At 39.4% G+C, this 16,921-nt stretch overlaps 1 long non-coding RNA gene across 1 annotated transcript; it reads right to left on the reverse strand.

Moving 5' to 3' along the window:
* Positions 1-888: 888 nt before the first annotated feature.
* Positions 889-13,503, reverse strand: LOC139757578 (uncharacterized). The gene is made up of 2 exons (XR_011714670.1): positions 13,309-13,503; positions 889-3,852 (listed from the first exon to the last, which is right to left on the reverse strand). It is a non-coding gene; the product is annotated as an uncharacterized lncRNA (long non-coding RNA).
* Positions 13,504-16,921: the final 3,418 nt, after the last annotated feature.

A 16,921-nucleotide genomic window follows, 5' to 3' on the forward strand; every position in this document is an offset into this window, starting at 1 on the left:
AGGAAGGAGGCGGAGCAGGATGGCAGAGGTCGCTCTTTTGTGTGTTAGTCTTTCATGAGTGTTCCACTGTAAGCTAGCCACAACAGTTGCTGTTTTATTGCTGTTTTTGCCTAATTATTCTCTGTGCAAATATCAAGCCTTGTGCTATACATACAAACTATGAAGCTTTATGAAATACAACTATATATGTCAAAGCATCGCCTAGTTTCAATACATTAAACTCTGTCCTGTTCATATGATGGCAAGAATAACAAGAAATTGCACTATTTGTTCAACTGTTTTTCATCTACCCAGTTAACACACACGCACTCAACTTTGGGTGGTCACTATTGTGTTAATTGCCAAGATGGGCAGTTTGGCGGTTGAGAACTGTTTCGTGCTGATCGTCCCCCTCTTTGTCCTGTGATATTTACTCCTGCTAATGCATATGGGATTAAATAGTTTGAAGTTGTACTGTCAAGCAACAACTGACTCGATTTCCTTAGGAATAACGTCCTTGAATTTCGAAATAAAGATTGGTCTGTTTTTTATGCTTTGAAAACTACTGTCTCGGAAGAAAAGATTGATGTACCAAAGTCGTCAGTTGTTGAATGACTACTTGCCTTAGTATAGGATGTCCTCACACGCATACCAAAAATAAAAAGTCACCATATTTTTGCATATACTGAGGGAAGACATGCGCTAACAGATTTTTTACGTTTGCTGATTGTTAGTCTGCTTTAATGCCGCAAACTTTTGGCTCCCCGTCCAAACGACAGGTTGTTATATAATGTCAAATAAGAACATTTTCTGTGATCAGATCCAATGGTGCAACTTGTGGCATGATCTTGAATATTCATCCAACTAAAACTTGATGATACTTTGATGATGTGTTAAAATGATACACAATTAAAGAGAGAGTTCTCTATTCATACCCTACTTTCAGTTATGCTCCAACCTTCACAATCATCTGTCACCTCGACCATCTGATCCGGCGTGGACTGAACAGAATTCATCCATACATCTTACTTGGATCGAAGGTCTCGCCACACCGTGTGCATCGTATTCTCCATACCTTTGCGACTCCATATTCCTACCTCCCAAACCCAACCCTTGATGGCCCACGAGCTTTCGACTGGGTTTTTGTCACAACCTTTTGGTGGTCCAGTTAATGTTCTCCGCTTCAGGAAGTGTCTGAAACGATTCCTACTACGCCACTCTTGTACACTGGGCTCCGGTCCTGCACGACCTTGATAGTGTCAGGAACAGGGATAGCCATAGTACGCAGAGAAGGCATCAAGACATCTTCCAAGTCGACCATCCCTGTTTACCAATTCTCATGTTCCTTAGGCCCACGTCAACTCCTCTCCGCAATGTACTGAGAGGGATATCTCTGTGTTCCTAGTCCTCCAGCACTGTCTAGCCCACGCTCCTATCGATCTAAAAGTCTTTTCATTTGTTCATGTTATAAACTTTCAGTACCTGAAGTTAGATGCTCAGTATTCCTGAGCAAAGAGTAAGCGAACATCCTCATTGGAATCACCTCGTTTATCCACCCTTTGAGGATGGAACATAATATTGAACATCATTCGCATGAAGGTTATGGTGCGTCGTGCGAGGATGAAGAGCATCCATCTGTTATAAATCATCTGCGCTGTTGATGCCATCGACCTCAGCCATCATTTTCTCAGACTAGCACATTGTTATGATGCCTCCCTTAACCAGATATGACATCAGAGGAGACGTCTTATGCTACTTGTGTAGTAGGAATGTATGAATTACTATAATGAATCTAGTCAATATATGGAATATTTCATGACAAAAAATGAATAACAGTTGTGTGTCATATAGAGCAACAATTCCAAGTATACTTTCACTTGAAAGTTCGAACAAGAGATAAATGTCAGGCAACGTATGAGAGCGAGGTGTTATGCAGTGACGTACCATTTTACCTTACAAACTGGGTAGATAAGGTGACAGTGTGGGTACTAAGATATCAAGCTGAAGTATACAGTAAAACTACGGAATACTGAGTGTTGCCTATGTAATGAGTGTTACTGTTGGATACCTCACAAATGGCGCTGCAGTCAGAGCTCAGCACAAGTTCGATACTGCTTCGATCAAGTTGTAGACAGACTTTTGTCAGCGAGTGTAACTAAGAAAGTGGCTTTTATCAGTTGATGAGTTAGTTTCAGAACGATCAGGATGAATGAGACGATCAGAAGATGAATTACCTTAGTTACTGTAGAATCTCGTGGACCAGAAAGATTTGAGGCAGGACAGTCATGTCGTAATTCAAATCAGGAATGACAGCAAAGTGGGATTCGTGTCGCGACAGAGCATTTAGTTAAAGAAACAAAAGACGACAAAAGAAAGTAACAACATCAACAACAATAAACCACACGTTCTGATGACTTGTTTTTTTATTAAGCCAGTACATGCTCGGCCGCTCGTGGAACCCTTATCAGTTGGTAAGAGATAACGGTGGATGAAGGCAACAGCGAATATACAAGCTCTGGTAATAATTACATCCAACTTCACGTAATCTTTGCCTCTAGGTACAAGTAACCTTCGACCTATAAGTCACCTATCTGGTCCTCACTTGCCAGTCTTACACTACACATAACCAGTTTATAAATAATTGTGTTAATTTCTCACTTCCTTAACTAAAATCTTAATGGAGGTATAATAGCTAAACTACACTCAACAATTCTTCTTCCGACATATGAGATTTGAAGAAAAGGTTGCAGTTTTTGTGGTCAATTATATGTCTTTTTTTATGTTAACTGGGGGCCCTAATCAAGGTCATCCCATTAACGATATATATATATATATATATATATATATATATATATATATACTCTCGCCGAGGCAGGTACCTATTTTATCGACCAACCTCTTGGGGTGGATGAACAGCTGGCTTGACTGTGGAACGACTGCCGTATACAGGATTCGAACCTATGTGCTCCATCCTGGGCGGCGCGCGAATGGATCACGGCCGGGAACGCTAACCGATACACCACATGACAAGCAATACCCCTCTGATCATTCAGCTCACACTACCTCCAATACACATTATCAAAACATTCTTTGCATGAATATATACATACACACCTATATGTCTTTTGTATCTTTAGACTTCTTTTGCAATGTAATATTCCCTTCAAAACTGGTACAATCAAGTGCAACATTAATTGCAATTACTTGGCACGTTTTCTCTAATTCTTTGAGAATTGCAGGGAACAAAGATTTTTAGGCAAAACTCATCTCTACATCACTACAAACATAGATTCAATATATCTTAGAGACTCCTCTAGATGCCATTACCAAAATAACAGCACTGAGCTCGTTCCTAAAATGCTCGATCTTTTCCCCAGACAAACAGACACACACACAACAGAACCACTCCTAGTGGAGGCGGTAATTCCCGAGCGCTGCGGGAGGCCTACAAATTTAGATATAGATGGGACATGTAGCTTCGGAAGATATATATATATATATATATATATATATATATATATATATATATATATATATATATATATATATATATATGTATATATATTAGATCAAAAAATATGATCTAAAATGCTTTATTAGAGATATCGTTGCTTGTTTACGAGAGGTGTGGTAGTTAATTTTTGTTAAATTTTGAACCTCAATCCTGCAAACGATACTTAAAACTTGTTAGTCACACGTTGCCTCACTCCTCCCTAAGTGATGTGAGTACCAGTTTGACACCTTCCTTGGGCCTGACGATTCCCACACCAAATTCCAGCTGAATCTCTTCATGTCCCGGTGCCAGCTGCAGTTCTGCTGCTAATATCATCTTCGCCAAGGCCACCTTTGCTTCCATGAGGGCAAACCGCATCGCTGAAAATATATTATCAACGATGAGTTCGGTTATTGTACATGTTCAGGACACAAGAAAGTCTTGCAAAATTCTTCGAAAGAATACAGGGCAACAACAAACACTTATGAAAATTGTTTGATAGATATAAAGAGACAAGCATATGATAGGCTTCGGTTGTCTTCCTCTGGACCACTGCAGCAGGTGGTGACCCAGTCCCCATTCACTCCCTCCGAGTTGTTAGAGTGAGTGATGAGCCCCTGTCATCTGCAGACTTGCTGCTAGTAAGTATGGTTGTAGGAATCTCAACTACTCAGTAGATATTTTTCTTATACTCTCTCTCTCTCTCTCTCTCTCTCTCTCTCTCTCTCTCTCTCTCTCTCTCTCTCTCTCTCTCTCTCTCTCTCTTACATCCATCTGAGTGACGCCAAATTTTCAAACTATCGTATTATTCAGCTTTTCCCGATAACTCTAGTATTCACGCAAAACCAGGACAAAAACCACCATGAAGATAAGACCATGATTGGAATATCTTTTTTATAGTTCTAAACATCGCGTTATTTGTGATAGCAGAAGACGACAGCCTATGGATCATTAAACACACTCTCTATCTTTCAATAAAGCATTAAAAAAATCTCATGATTATGTATTATCATCATAACACAAAAGTCAGATACCATGTCTACCAAATCTACCAAAATGGAAGGATAGAATGAAAAAGATTTCGAGTAATTGGGGCCTCAACATTAAGGAGGGTGAAAGGCCTGCAAGGAACAGAATGAATCGGAACCATTTGGAATACAGAGGGCGAGGTGCTGTCAGTAGACTGAACAATATCATGTGAAGCGCCCGGGGGAAACCATAAAAAAGTCCATAGGGCTGTGGTTTCTACCCTGCTAATGTGGAAAACAGTTGACAAGTATGAAAGAAACAAACAAAACAAAAAAAATCACCCTACTCGAGTTGTCTCTCTCACGTCTACCGTACTTCATCAAGTTCGTTTACACCAACTAGAACACAGTAACCAAGCATCCACTGATATGGTAAAACATCTACTGCCCTTCCGCGTTACGTTTAGATCTTAATTCCTTCCTTTTGATTACCTCATATTAATTCCTACCTTCTACATCCTGAATGAAAACAACAGTAACGACAGAAGATTTTCAATAATTCGTTCTTCTATACAGGATGTACTAAAACCAAGTTAATAACTGGAAAATGATTGACGCATACTTGCATATGAGTGACTCATATCCATCCTCGAATCTAAGGATGGAATCCTTGACATAAGTAATCTCACCATGTCTGATCATAGTAAAAACATAATTCCAGAAAGCTAATGATCAATTATTACTTTTTGACAACCATTATATATATATATATATATATATATATATATATATATATATATATATATATATATATATATATATATATATTATCCCTGGGGATAGGGGAGAAACAATACTTCCCACGTATTCCCTGCGTGTCGTAGAAGGCGACTTAAAGGGAAGGGAGCGGGGGGCTGGAAATCCTCCCCTCTCGTTTTTTTTTTCTTTTTTTTTTTTCCAAAAGAAGGAACAGAGAAGGGGGCCAGGTGAGGATATTCCCTCAAAGGCATAGTCCTCTGTTCTTAACGCTACCTCGCTATCGCGGGAAATGGCGAATAGTATGAAAGAAAAGAAAGAATATGTATATATATATATATATATATATATATATATATATATATATATATATATATATATATATATATATATATATATATATATATATATATAAGGATATACGGTATGGATATATAATGTATGTATGACTCATGGTGAGGTGCCTGAGGATTGGCGGAATGCATGGATAGTGCCATTGTACAAAGACAAAGGGGATAAAATTGAGTGCTCAAATTACAGAGGTATAAGTTTGTTTAGTATTCCTGGGAAATTATATGGGAGGGTATTGATTGAGAGGGTGAAGGCATGTACAGAGCGTCAGACTGGGGAAGAACAGTGTGGTTTCAGAAGTGGTAGAGGATGTGTGGATCAGGTGTTTGCTTTGAAGAATGTATGTGAGAAATACTTAGAAAAGCAAATGGATTTGTATGTAGCATTTATGGATCTGGAGAAGGCTTATGATAGAGTTGATAGAGACGCTCTGTGGAAGGTATTAAGAATGTATGGTGTGGGAGGTAAGTTATTGGTAGCAGTGAAAAGTTTTTTTCGAGGATGTAAGGCATGTGTTCGAGTAGGAAGAGAGGAAAGTGATTGGTTCTCAGTGAATGTTGGTTTGGGGCAGGGGAGAGTCATGTCTCCATCGTTGTTTAATTTGTTTATGGATGGGGCTGTCAGGGAGGTGAATGCAAGAGTTTTGGAGAGAGGGGCAAGTATGCAGTCTGTTGTGGATGAGAGAGCTTGGGAAGTGAGTCAGTTGTTGTTCGCTAACGATACAGCGCTGGTAGCTAATTCGGGTGGGAAAATGCTGAAGCTGGTGACTGAGTTTGGTAAAGTGTGTGAAAGAAGATAGCTAAGAGTAAATGTGAATAAGAGCAAGGTTGTTAAGTACAGTAAGGTTGAGGGACGAGTCAATTGGGAGGTAAGTTTGAATGGAGGAAAACTGGAGGAAGTGAAGTGTTTTAGATATCTGGGAGTGTATTTAGCAACGGATGGAACCATGAAAGCGGAAGAAAGTCGGAGGGTGGGGAAGGGGGCAAGAGTTCTGGGAGCGTTGAAAAATGTGTGGAAGATGAGAACATTATCTCGGAAAGCAAAAATGGGTATGTTTGAAGGAATAGTGGTTCCAACAATGTTATATGGTTGCGAGGCGTGGCCTATATATGGAGTTGTGCTGATGAGGGTGGATGTGTTGGATATGAGATGTTTGAAGACAATATGTAGTGTGAGGGGGGGTGCTTGATCGAGTAAGCAATAAAAGGGTAAGAGAAATGTGTGGTAATAAAAAGAGTGTGGTTGAGAGAGCAGAAGAGGGTGTGTTGAAATGGTTTAGTCACATGGAGAGAATGAGCGAGGAAAGATTGACAAAGCGGATATATATGAACATGTAGGAGGGTGAAAGGCGAGCAAGGAATAGAGTGAATTGGAACGCTGTGGTATACCGGGGTCGACGTACTGTCAATGGATTGAACCAGGGCATGTGAAGCGTCTGGGGTAAACCATGGAAAATTTTGTGGGGCCTGGATGTGGAAGGGGAGCTGTGGTTTCGGTGCATTATATTTGACAGCTAGACATTGATTGTGAACGAATATGGCCTTTGTGGTCTTTTCCTAGCACTACCTCGCGCGTATGCATGGGGAGGGGGTTGTCATTTCATGTGTGACCGTGTGGCGATGGGAATGAATAAAAGCAGCAAGTATGAATTATGTACATGTGCATATATGTACATGTCTGTTTATGTATATATATATGTATACGTTGAGATGTATAGGTACGTATATATGCGTGTGTGGACGGGTATGTATATACATGTGTACGTGGGTGGGTTGGGCCATTCTTTCGTCTGTTTCCTCGCACTACCTCGGTAACGCGTGAGACAGCGACAAAGTATAATGAAATATAAATAAATAGATAAATAAATGAATAAATAAATATATATATATATATATATATATATATATATATATATTATTTTTTTTTTATTATACTTTGTCGCTGTCTCCCGCGTTTGCGAGGTAGCGCAAGGAAACAGACGAAAGAAATGGCCCACCCCCCCCCCATACACATGTATATACATACGTCCACACACGCAAATATACATACCTACACAGCTTTCCATGGTTTACTCCAGACGCTTCACATGCCCTGCTTCAATCCACTGACAGCACGTCAACCCCGGTATACCACATCGCTCCAATTCACTCTATTCCTTGCCCTCCTTTCACCCTCATGCATGTTCAGGCCTCGATCACACAAAATCTTTTTCACTCCATCTTTCCACCTCCAATTTGGTCTCCCTCTTCTCCTCGTTCCCTCCACCTCCGACACATATATCCTCTTGGTCAATCTTTCCTCACTCATCCTCTCCATGTGCCCAAACCACTTCAAAACACCCTCTTCTGCTCTCTCAACCACGCTCTTTTTATTTCCACACATCTCTCTTACCCTTACGTTACTCACTCGATCAAACCACCTCACACCACACATTGTCCTCAAACATCTCATTTCCAGCACATCCATCCTCCTGCGCACAACTCTATCCATAGCCCACGCCTCGCAACCATACAACATTGTTGGAACCACTATTCCTTCAAACATACCCATTTTAGCTTTCCGAGATAATTTTCTCGACTTCCACACATTCTTCAAGGCCCCCTGGAATTTTCGCCCCCTCCCCCACCCTATGATCCACTTCCGCTTCCATGGTTCCATCCGCTGCCAGATCCACTCCCAGATATCTAAAACACTTCACTTCCTCCAGTTTTTCTCCATTCAAACTCACCTCCCAATTGACTTGACCCTCAACCCTACTGTACCTAATAACCTTGCTCTTATTCACATTTACTCTTAACTTTCTTCTTCCACACACTTTTCCAAACTCAGTCACCAGCTTCTGCAGTTTCTCACATGAATCAGCCACCAGCGCTGTATCATCAGCGAACAACAACTGACTCACTTCCCAAGCTCTCTCATCCCCAACAGACTTCATACTTGCCCCTCTTTCCAAAACTCTTGCATTTACCTCCCTAACAACCCCATCCATAAACAAATTAAACAACCATGGAGACATCACACACCCCTGCCGCAAACCTACATTCACTGAGAACCAATCACTTTCCTCTCTTCCTACACGTACACATGCCTTACATCCTCGATAAAAACTTTTCACTGCTTCTAACAACTTTCCTCCCACACCATATATTCTTAATACCTTCCACAGAGCATCTCTATCAACTCTATCATATGCCTTCTCCAGATCCATAAATGCTACATACAAATCCCTTTGCTTTTCTAAGTATTTCTCACATACATTCTTCAAAGCAAACACCTGATCCACACATCCTCTAGCACTTCTGAAACCACACTGCTCTTCCCCAATCTGATGCTCTGTACATGCTTCACCCTCTCAATCAATACCCTCCCATATATATATATATATATATATATATATATATATATATATATATATATATATATATATATATATATATATATATATATATATATATATATATATACATATATATATATATATATATATGTGTGTGTGTGTGTGTGTGTGTGTGTGTGTGTGTGTGTGTGTGTGTGTGTGTGTATGAGTGAATGGGCCTTTCTTCGTCAGTTTCCTGGCGCTACCTCGCTGACGCAGGAAAAGGCGATTACTATTATTATCATTATTATTATTATTATCATCATTATTATTAATATTATTATTATTATCATTATTATCATTATTATTATTATTATTATTGTTATTATTATCATTATCATTAATATTATTATTATTATTATTATTATTATTATTATTATCATTATTATCATTATTATTGTTATCATCATTATAACAGTAATTAAAATGATATAAATAATAATAATAATAATAATAATAATAATAATAATAATAATAATAATAATAATAATATTTTTTTTTTTCAAACTATTCGCCATTTCCCGCGTTAGCGAGGTAGCGTTAAGAACAGAGGACTGGGCCATTGAGGGAATATCCTCACCTGGCCCCCTTCTCTGTTCCCTCTTTTGGAAAATTAAAAAAAAAATAATATTGATAATAATAATAATAATAATAATGGCCAGAGAGCGTAACTGTATTACGTGTTAATTAATAGGAGCGTGAAAGAGAGACTTTTGGATGTTAATGTGCTGAGAGGAGCAACTGGAAGGATGTCTGATCATTATCTTATGGAGGCACAGGTGACGTTTTGTAGTGGTTTTCAGAAAATGAGAGAGAATATTGGGGTGAAAAGAGTGGTGAGAGCATGTAAGCGTGGAAAGGAGACTTGTGTGAGGAAGTATCAGGAGAGATTGAGTGCAGAATTGAAAAAGGTGAGAGCAAATGACGGAAGGGGAGTGGGGGAGGAAAGGGATGTATTTCAAGAGGCAGCGATGGCTTGCGCAAAAGATGCTTGTGGCAGATTTGAAAGAGTTGCGAGTGGTGGGATGAAGAAGTAAGATTGTTAGTGAAAGAGAAGAGAGAGGCATTTGGACGATTTCTGCAGGGAAGTAGTGTGAATGACTGGGAAATGTATAAAATAAAGAGGCCTAAAGTCAAGAAAAGGTGCAATTGGTAAAACATAGGGCAAATGAGAGTTGGGGTGAGAGAGTATCATTAAATCTTAGGGAGAATAAAAGATGTTTTGGAAAGAGGCAAATAAAGTGCGTAAGATGATAAAGCGGCAGATATAGGGTGGTTTGGTCGAGGTGGTGTGCGAAGTGAGAGGGGTCAAGGAGAATGGTTTGATAAAAAGAGAAGAGACAGTGAAAGCTTTGCGGAAGATGGAAGACGGCAAGGCAGCGGGTTTTGATGGTAATGCAGTGGAATTTATCAAAAAAGAGGGTGACTGTGTTGTTGACTAGTTGGTGAGAATATTCAATGTATGTATGGTTCAAAGTGAAGAGCGTGAGGATTTGCGTAATATATGCATAGTGCCATTGTATAAAGGCAAAGGGGATCAAGGTGAGTGTTGGCATTCCAGAGGTATAGATTTTTGCGTATTCCTGGGAAATTATATGTGAGGGTATTGATTGAAAGGGTGAAGGCATGTACAGAGCATTAGATTGGGGAAATGCAGTGTGGTTTCAGAAGTGGTAGAGGATGTGTGGATCAGAAGTATGCTTTGAAGAATGTATGTGAGAAAAACTTAGAAAAACATATGTATTTGTATGTAGCATTTATGGATCTGGAGAAGGCATATGATAAAGTTGACAGAGATGCCCTTTGGAAGGTACTAAGAGTATATGATGTGGGAGGTAAGTTGCTAGAAGCAGTGAAATGATTGGTTCCAAGTGAATGTTGGTTTCGACAGGGGTGCGTGTTGTCTCCATAGTTGTTTAGTTCGTTCATGGATGGGGTTGTTAGCGAGGTGAATGCAAGAGTTTTGGAGATAGGGGCAAGTATGCAGTCTCTTGTGGATGATGGGGCTTGGTAAGTGAATTAGTTAATGTTCGCTGATGATACAGCGCTGATGGCTGATTCGGATGAGAAAATGCAGAAGTTGGTGACTGAGTTTGGTAAAGTGTGTGAAAGAAGAAAGCTGAGAGTAAATATGAATAAGAGCAAGGTTATTAGGTGCAGTGGGGTTGAGGGATAAGTAAATTGGTAGGTAAGTTTGAATAGAGAAAAACTGGAGGAAGAAAAGTGTTTTACATATATGGGAGTGAATTTGGCAGGGGATGGAAACATGGAAGCTTAAGTGAGTCACAGGTTTGGGTAAGGGACGAAGGTTCTGGGAGCGTTGAAGAATGTGTGGAAGGTGAACAACAACTGACTCACTCCAGAGGCCCTCTCATTCGCAACAGATTGCACACTCTCCCCTGTCTCCAAAGCTCTTGCACATACCTCCCTATCCACCACATCCATAGATGAATCAAACAACTATCGGGATATCACACTCCCCTGACCCAAACTGACCTTCACTGGGAAACAATCACTCTCCTCTCTTCTTACTCGTACATATACCTTACACCCTTGATAAAAACTCACTGCTTGCAGCAGATAATCTTCCACACCGTATACGTTTGAGACCTTCCACAAAGCATCTCTATCCACCCTGTCATACATCCTCTCAAAATCCATAAACGCTACGTACAAATCTATCTGCTTGCCCATTTCTCACACACATTCTTTAAAGGAAACATCTGATCAACACATCCTCTATCACTTCTGAGACCACAATGCTCCACCCTAATCTGATGCTCTCTACATACCTTCAGCCTCTCAATCAATACCCTTCGATATACTTTTCCAGGAATTCTCAACAAACATATACCTCTGTAATTTGAGCAATCACCTTTCGTCCCTTTGCCTTTGTACAATTGCACTATGCAAGCATTCCGCCAATCCTCAAGCACCTCACCATGAGTCATACATACATTAAATAACCTTACCAACCAGTAAACAATATAGTCACCCAGTTCTTTAATAAATTCCACAGCAATACAATCTAACCCCGATGCCTTGCCGGCTTTCATCTCCTGCAAATCTTTTACTACCTCTTCTCTGTTTATCAAATCATTTTCCCTAACCCTCTTACTTTGCACACTACCTCGATTAAAACACCCTATATCTGCCACTCTATCATGAAACACATTCAACAAACCTTCAAAATATTCACTCCATCTCCTTCTCACATCACCACTACTTGTTATCACCTCCCCATTTGCGCCCTTCACTGAAGTTCCCATTTGCTCCCTTGTCTTATCTTACTCACTTTATTTACCTACTTCCAAAACATCTTTTTATCCTCCCTAAAATTTAATGATGCTCTTTCACCCCAACTCTCATTTGCCCTCTTTTTCACCTCTTGCACCATTCTCTTGACCTCCTGCCTCTTTCTTTTATACATCTCCCACTCATTTGCATTATTCTTCTGGAAAAATCGTCCAAATGCCTCTTTCTTCTCTTTCACTTTCACTTCTTCATCCCACCATTCACTACCCTTTCCAATCTGCCCACCTCCCACGCTTCTCATGCCACAAGCATCTTTTGCGCAATCCATCACTGATTCCCTAAATACATCCCATTCCTCCCCCACTCCCTTTACCTCCTTTTTCTCACCTTTTTCCATTTTGTACTCAGTCTCTCCTGGTACTTCCTCACACAAGTTTCCTTCCCAAGCTCACTTACTCTCACCACTCTCTTCACCGCAACATTCTCTCTTCTTTTCTGAAAACCTCTACAAATCTTCACCTTCGCCTCCACAAGATAATGATCAGACATCCCTACAGTTGCACCTCTCAGCACATTAACATCTAAAAGTCTCTCTTTCGCACGCCTATCAATTAACACGTAATCCAATAACGCTCTCTGGCCATCTCTCCTACTTACACACGTATATTTATGTATATCTCTCTTTTTAAACCAGGTATTCCCAATCACCAGTACTTTTACAGCACACAAATGTACAAGCTCTTCACTATTTCCATTTACAACACTGAACACCCCATGTATACCAGTTATTCCCTCAACTGCCACATTACTCACCTTTGCATTCAAATCGCCCATCACTATAACCCGGTCTCGTGCATCAAAACTACTAACACATTCATTCAGTTGCTCCAAAAACATTTGCCTCTCATGATCTTTCTTCTCGTGCCCAGGTGCATATGAACCAATAACCACCCATCTCTCTCCATCAACTTTCAATTTTACCCATATATATATATATATATATATATATATATATATATATATATATATATATATATATATATATATATATATATATATGCACATACGGGTGGAAAAAACCGAGATTCCTCAACAAAACAGAATAATCGATATTCTCGTAATGTATTTACCTATGCAGTTCCTGGGTCCCATCCCGAAGGGTATGTGTGTGAAACTTTTAATGTTGCCTCTGTTCTCCGGCATGAAGCGGTCTGGACGGAACTGCTCGGGCTCTGGCCAGTAGCGAGGGTCGTGGTGCAGGCTCCATATTGGAAACTGTACGAGGTTACCAGTATCTATGACTAAGTCTGCCCCAGGGATCCTGTGTGTGAAACATGAAAGAACATTAACTTAAAGACTCAAAGTAATAATGACTTGTAGTTTAGTTACTAATGATTTTTAAGTTAACCAAACTCACTCTTTGAACGTATATAAGGTATATGTTTTTCATTGTTCCGAAAATGTTAAAACGATGCATCATGTGTGGCTCATTTTTTTATTCATTATCAAAAAGGTGTCATGTAACTTCAAATCACGAGAATTTTTTTTTTTCATATACATGAAAGGAAAGCATAAACTCTAAGTCTAAAATATGGCAATCTATATTGCTGTTTCACGGACAGTTAAACTCATGGTAGAGATTGTACATCCTTTGATAGCAAAACTAAAGACCACACTCATCTCTTTCTTTCATGATCGATTATTATGTATGTTTAAGTTTATGAAGCTCTCTCGATTAAAAAGAAAAAAAAAGTGGCCAAAACCAAAATAGCTACTGTGAGCATTTGTTCCGTAATAACTTTTTGTACATCAACTTTCATATTCAAGAAAAAATTCAAACGAACTAAATTTTATAATTTCCCTTTTATTTCACCGATTTAGAAAAAAAAATAGATAAATAAATTTGCCATCAGTTAAGATTCACTGCGTTCTTGAAGACACCAACACGGTCGGGTTCCTCACTCCAGACACTTATCACGAGCGAACAAACTGAAACCCATTGACCAGCTCGGTGTCGGGTGTCCAGGTTCCTCGTTGTAATTCTTGTTCCTGCCAGTTGTGCTTACCTAATTCATCTAAGATTTCAATGAAAACATCTTACACATCGACTTGGTTGAATGTACATGAAAAGTTTAGTAAACTATAATCTGAATAGTCACTGTAATGAAAATTGATACAATTACAAATAATTTCTAAAGTAATTGTAACAGTAGTAGGTTTTGAAGATACATGTTCAATATTCTCCAGAAGTAAGAGTTTAACAGATTTTCACTTGAAATAAACTTGATAAATTTGATCGTATTCACTGACAGAGGATCTGAAGAACAAATGGGACTAATCTGTCATAATACAGATTGGGTCAGAACTTGCATACATGGATAGCAGATTAGTACACGAGTTAGATCAGACGTAGGCTAAAGGACTCTTCTAATCATGGCAATATATAGACATAACCATAAAAATAAAGAAAAATTTTTTAGTGCCTCAGATTTTAGATATGATTCTATGTATATCCACACCACTGAAAATGGCCATTTCCTTCTAGCAGCTCTAGTTTTTGAGATAATGCACTTATCAATAAATGCATCTCTCATGAGCATGTCACAGCGTGTGTTCCCTTTTGTAATGCCATTGGCAACTCTATGTATTTTCCCGCCTTGGCGAAGTCTCACCTCATCTCGCTGAGTCAGTCTGGGTCTGGTGGAAGGACCGAAAGGTTGTTTTCAACTGGACGCTGTACTTCCCTTCCTAGAATACATAAGAGTTCATACAGTTTGCCTCTTCCCCCAACCAATCGTTACAATAATCTTTGGCAAATTAGGTAATGTGTCCTGAATAATTCTTGGTGTAGCGGTAGGTTACAAGGTACTTGTACAGGCTACTTGGTATCACATCAGTCTATCTAAATCTACTTCAACCGTTTTCATACTTTTTATTTTCTTTTCAGTTGCAGGTGATGACTTGACTTCCTTTAAGAACAAAGTGTTTGGATCATCCACATTCTTTCTGCTCTATTTGTGATTTTGTGAAAAGGGCATACTTAAGCTATTTCAAAATACAACTACGGGACCAAAATAAGACATGGGCTCAACATATTGCTTGTAAAACTTTTGTTGAGCACCTGCGGCAGTGGACTAATGGCAAGAGGAAATGTCTGGAGTTTGGCATACTAATGGTCTGGAAAGAACTTACTTCTGACTGGTTAACACAGAATATTAATGGACGTAATCGGAGTAAATGAACGTATCCTGACCTAGACTCGAAAAAACGACCTGTTGCACACTCAGATGAAATACCTGTCCCAACATTCACTGATCTGGAAGAACTCCCTGAATAAGATGAATACTCTGCTTCTACTGTAGACAGTACTCGTGGGGAAAGTGACAGCGATTTTGAAGGAACCTCAGCAGTAGCAGAAGTTTTTTGCCAGCTGGAGCTCAATGACCCCTTAAGGGGCTAAATTTTTCGAAGAACTCAGCAGAAATGTTGGCTTCCTGCCAGGCAAGCAGAAAAGAACTTACTGCAACTGGGAACCAAAATCACTTACTATTGTAATAAAGAAATGGATTTACTGCCCTTCTAGGAGGAAAATGATTTCGATATTTGCAATGATGTTCAAGGCTTGCCGATAAAAAATGAGCATATCAAAATATGTACCAAGTGAATGGCGATTACTTATAGATAATTCTAAGCGGAGCTTAAAATTTTGTACTTCTGCATAATAGTAACAGATATTGAATAGCCACAATTGGTCACTGAAGTAAGATGACTGAACAGCAGAAAACAATCGCCCTGGTCTTACAGAAGATATAATACCACCATCACCAATGGCTAAGCTGTGTGGATCTTAAGATGGTGACTTTTCTCCTAGTTCAGCAGAGTGGATACTCCAAGTATCCCTGCTTTATATGGCTCTGGGATAGTAGAGCTGAGGATGAGCACTGGGTGCGAAAATAATGGCCTCTGAAAGAAAACATGATGGTTGGAGAAAAGAATGTAATCGCAGAACCCTTGGTTGACAGAGATGATATCATTTTACCTCCAATGCACATCAAACTAGGTTTAATGAAACAGTTTGTGAAGCGTTTGGGCAAAAAGAGGGACTATGCTTAGACTACACATCCAGAAAATTTCCAGCGCTGAGCATGGAGAAACTGAAGCCAGGTGTTTTCGACGGGCCGTAAATCAGGGAACTCGTGAAAGACCTACATTGCCAAGATTCAATGAACATTGCTGAGGCAGATGCATGGTCTTCGTTCGCTCTTGTTGTAAGGAATTTCCCTGGGTACAATAAAGTAGATAACTACTCTGCACTAGTGGAGAACATGTTCTCTTCTTTCCTTCAACTTGACGTAAATTGAGCATCAAAGTGCATTACCTCCTCAGCTACTTGGATCGTTTCCCAGACATCCTTGGTGACCTAAGTGAGGAACAGGGTGAACGACTCCACCAAGGTTTAGGAACCATGGAAGAAAGATACCGGGAACACTGGGGTACTCATATGATGGCGGATTACTGCTGGTCTATTCAACATGATTGTCCTGAGGCAGCTCACCGCAAGAAGTCTTTAAACGTGAGATGTCTGAGTAAATGAACATTGTATCAATGATGTATAACTTTCTATGCTTGTTCCACCATTATCCGATTCTATGGATGTATTTCAATCATAAATAAACAAATTCTACTTGTATGAAGCTTTTCTTTATTTTATATAAAAAGGCAACAATAATGATATGTAGTCAT

The sequence above is a fragment of the Panulirus ornatus genome, chromosome 27, assembly GCF_036320965.1.
Source record: "Panulirus ornatus isolate Po-2019 chromosome 27, ASM3632096v1, whole genome shotgun sequence".
NCBI classification, from domain to species: Eukaryota; Metazoa; Arthropoda; class Malacostraca; order Decapoda; family Palinuridae; genus Panulirus; species Panulirus ornatus.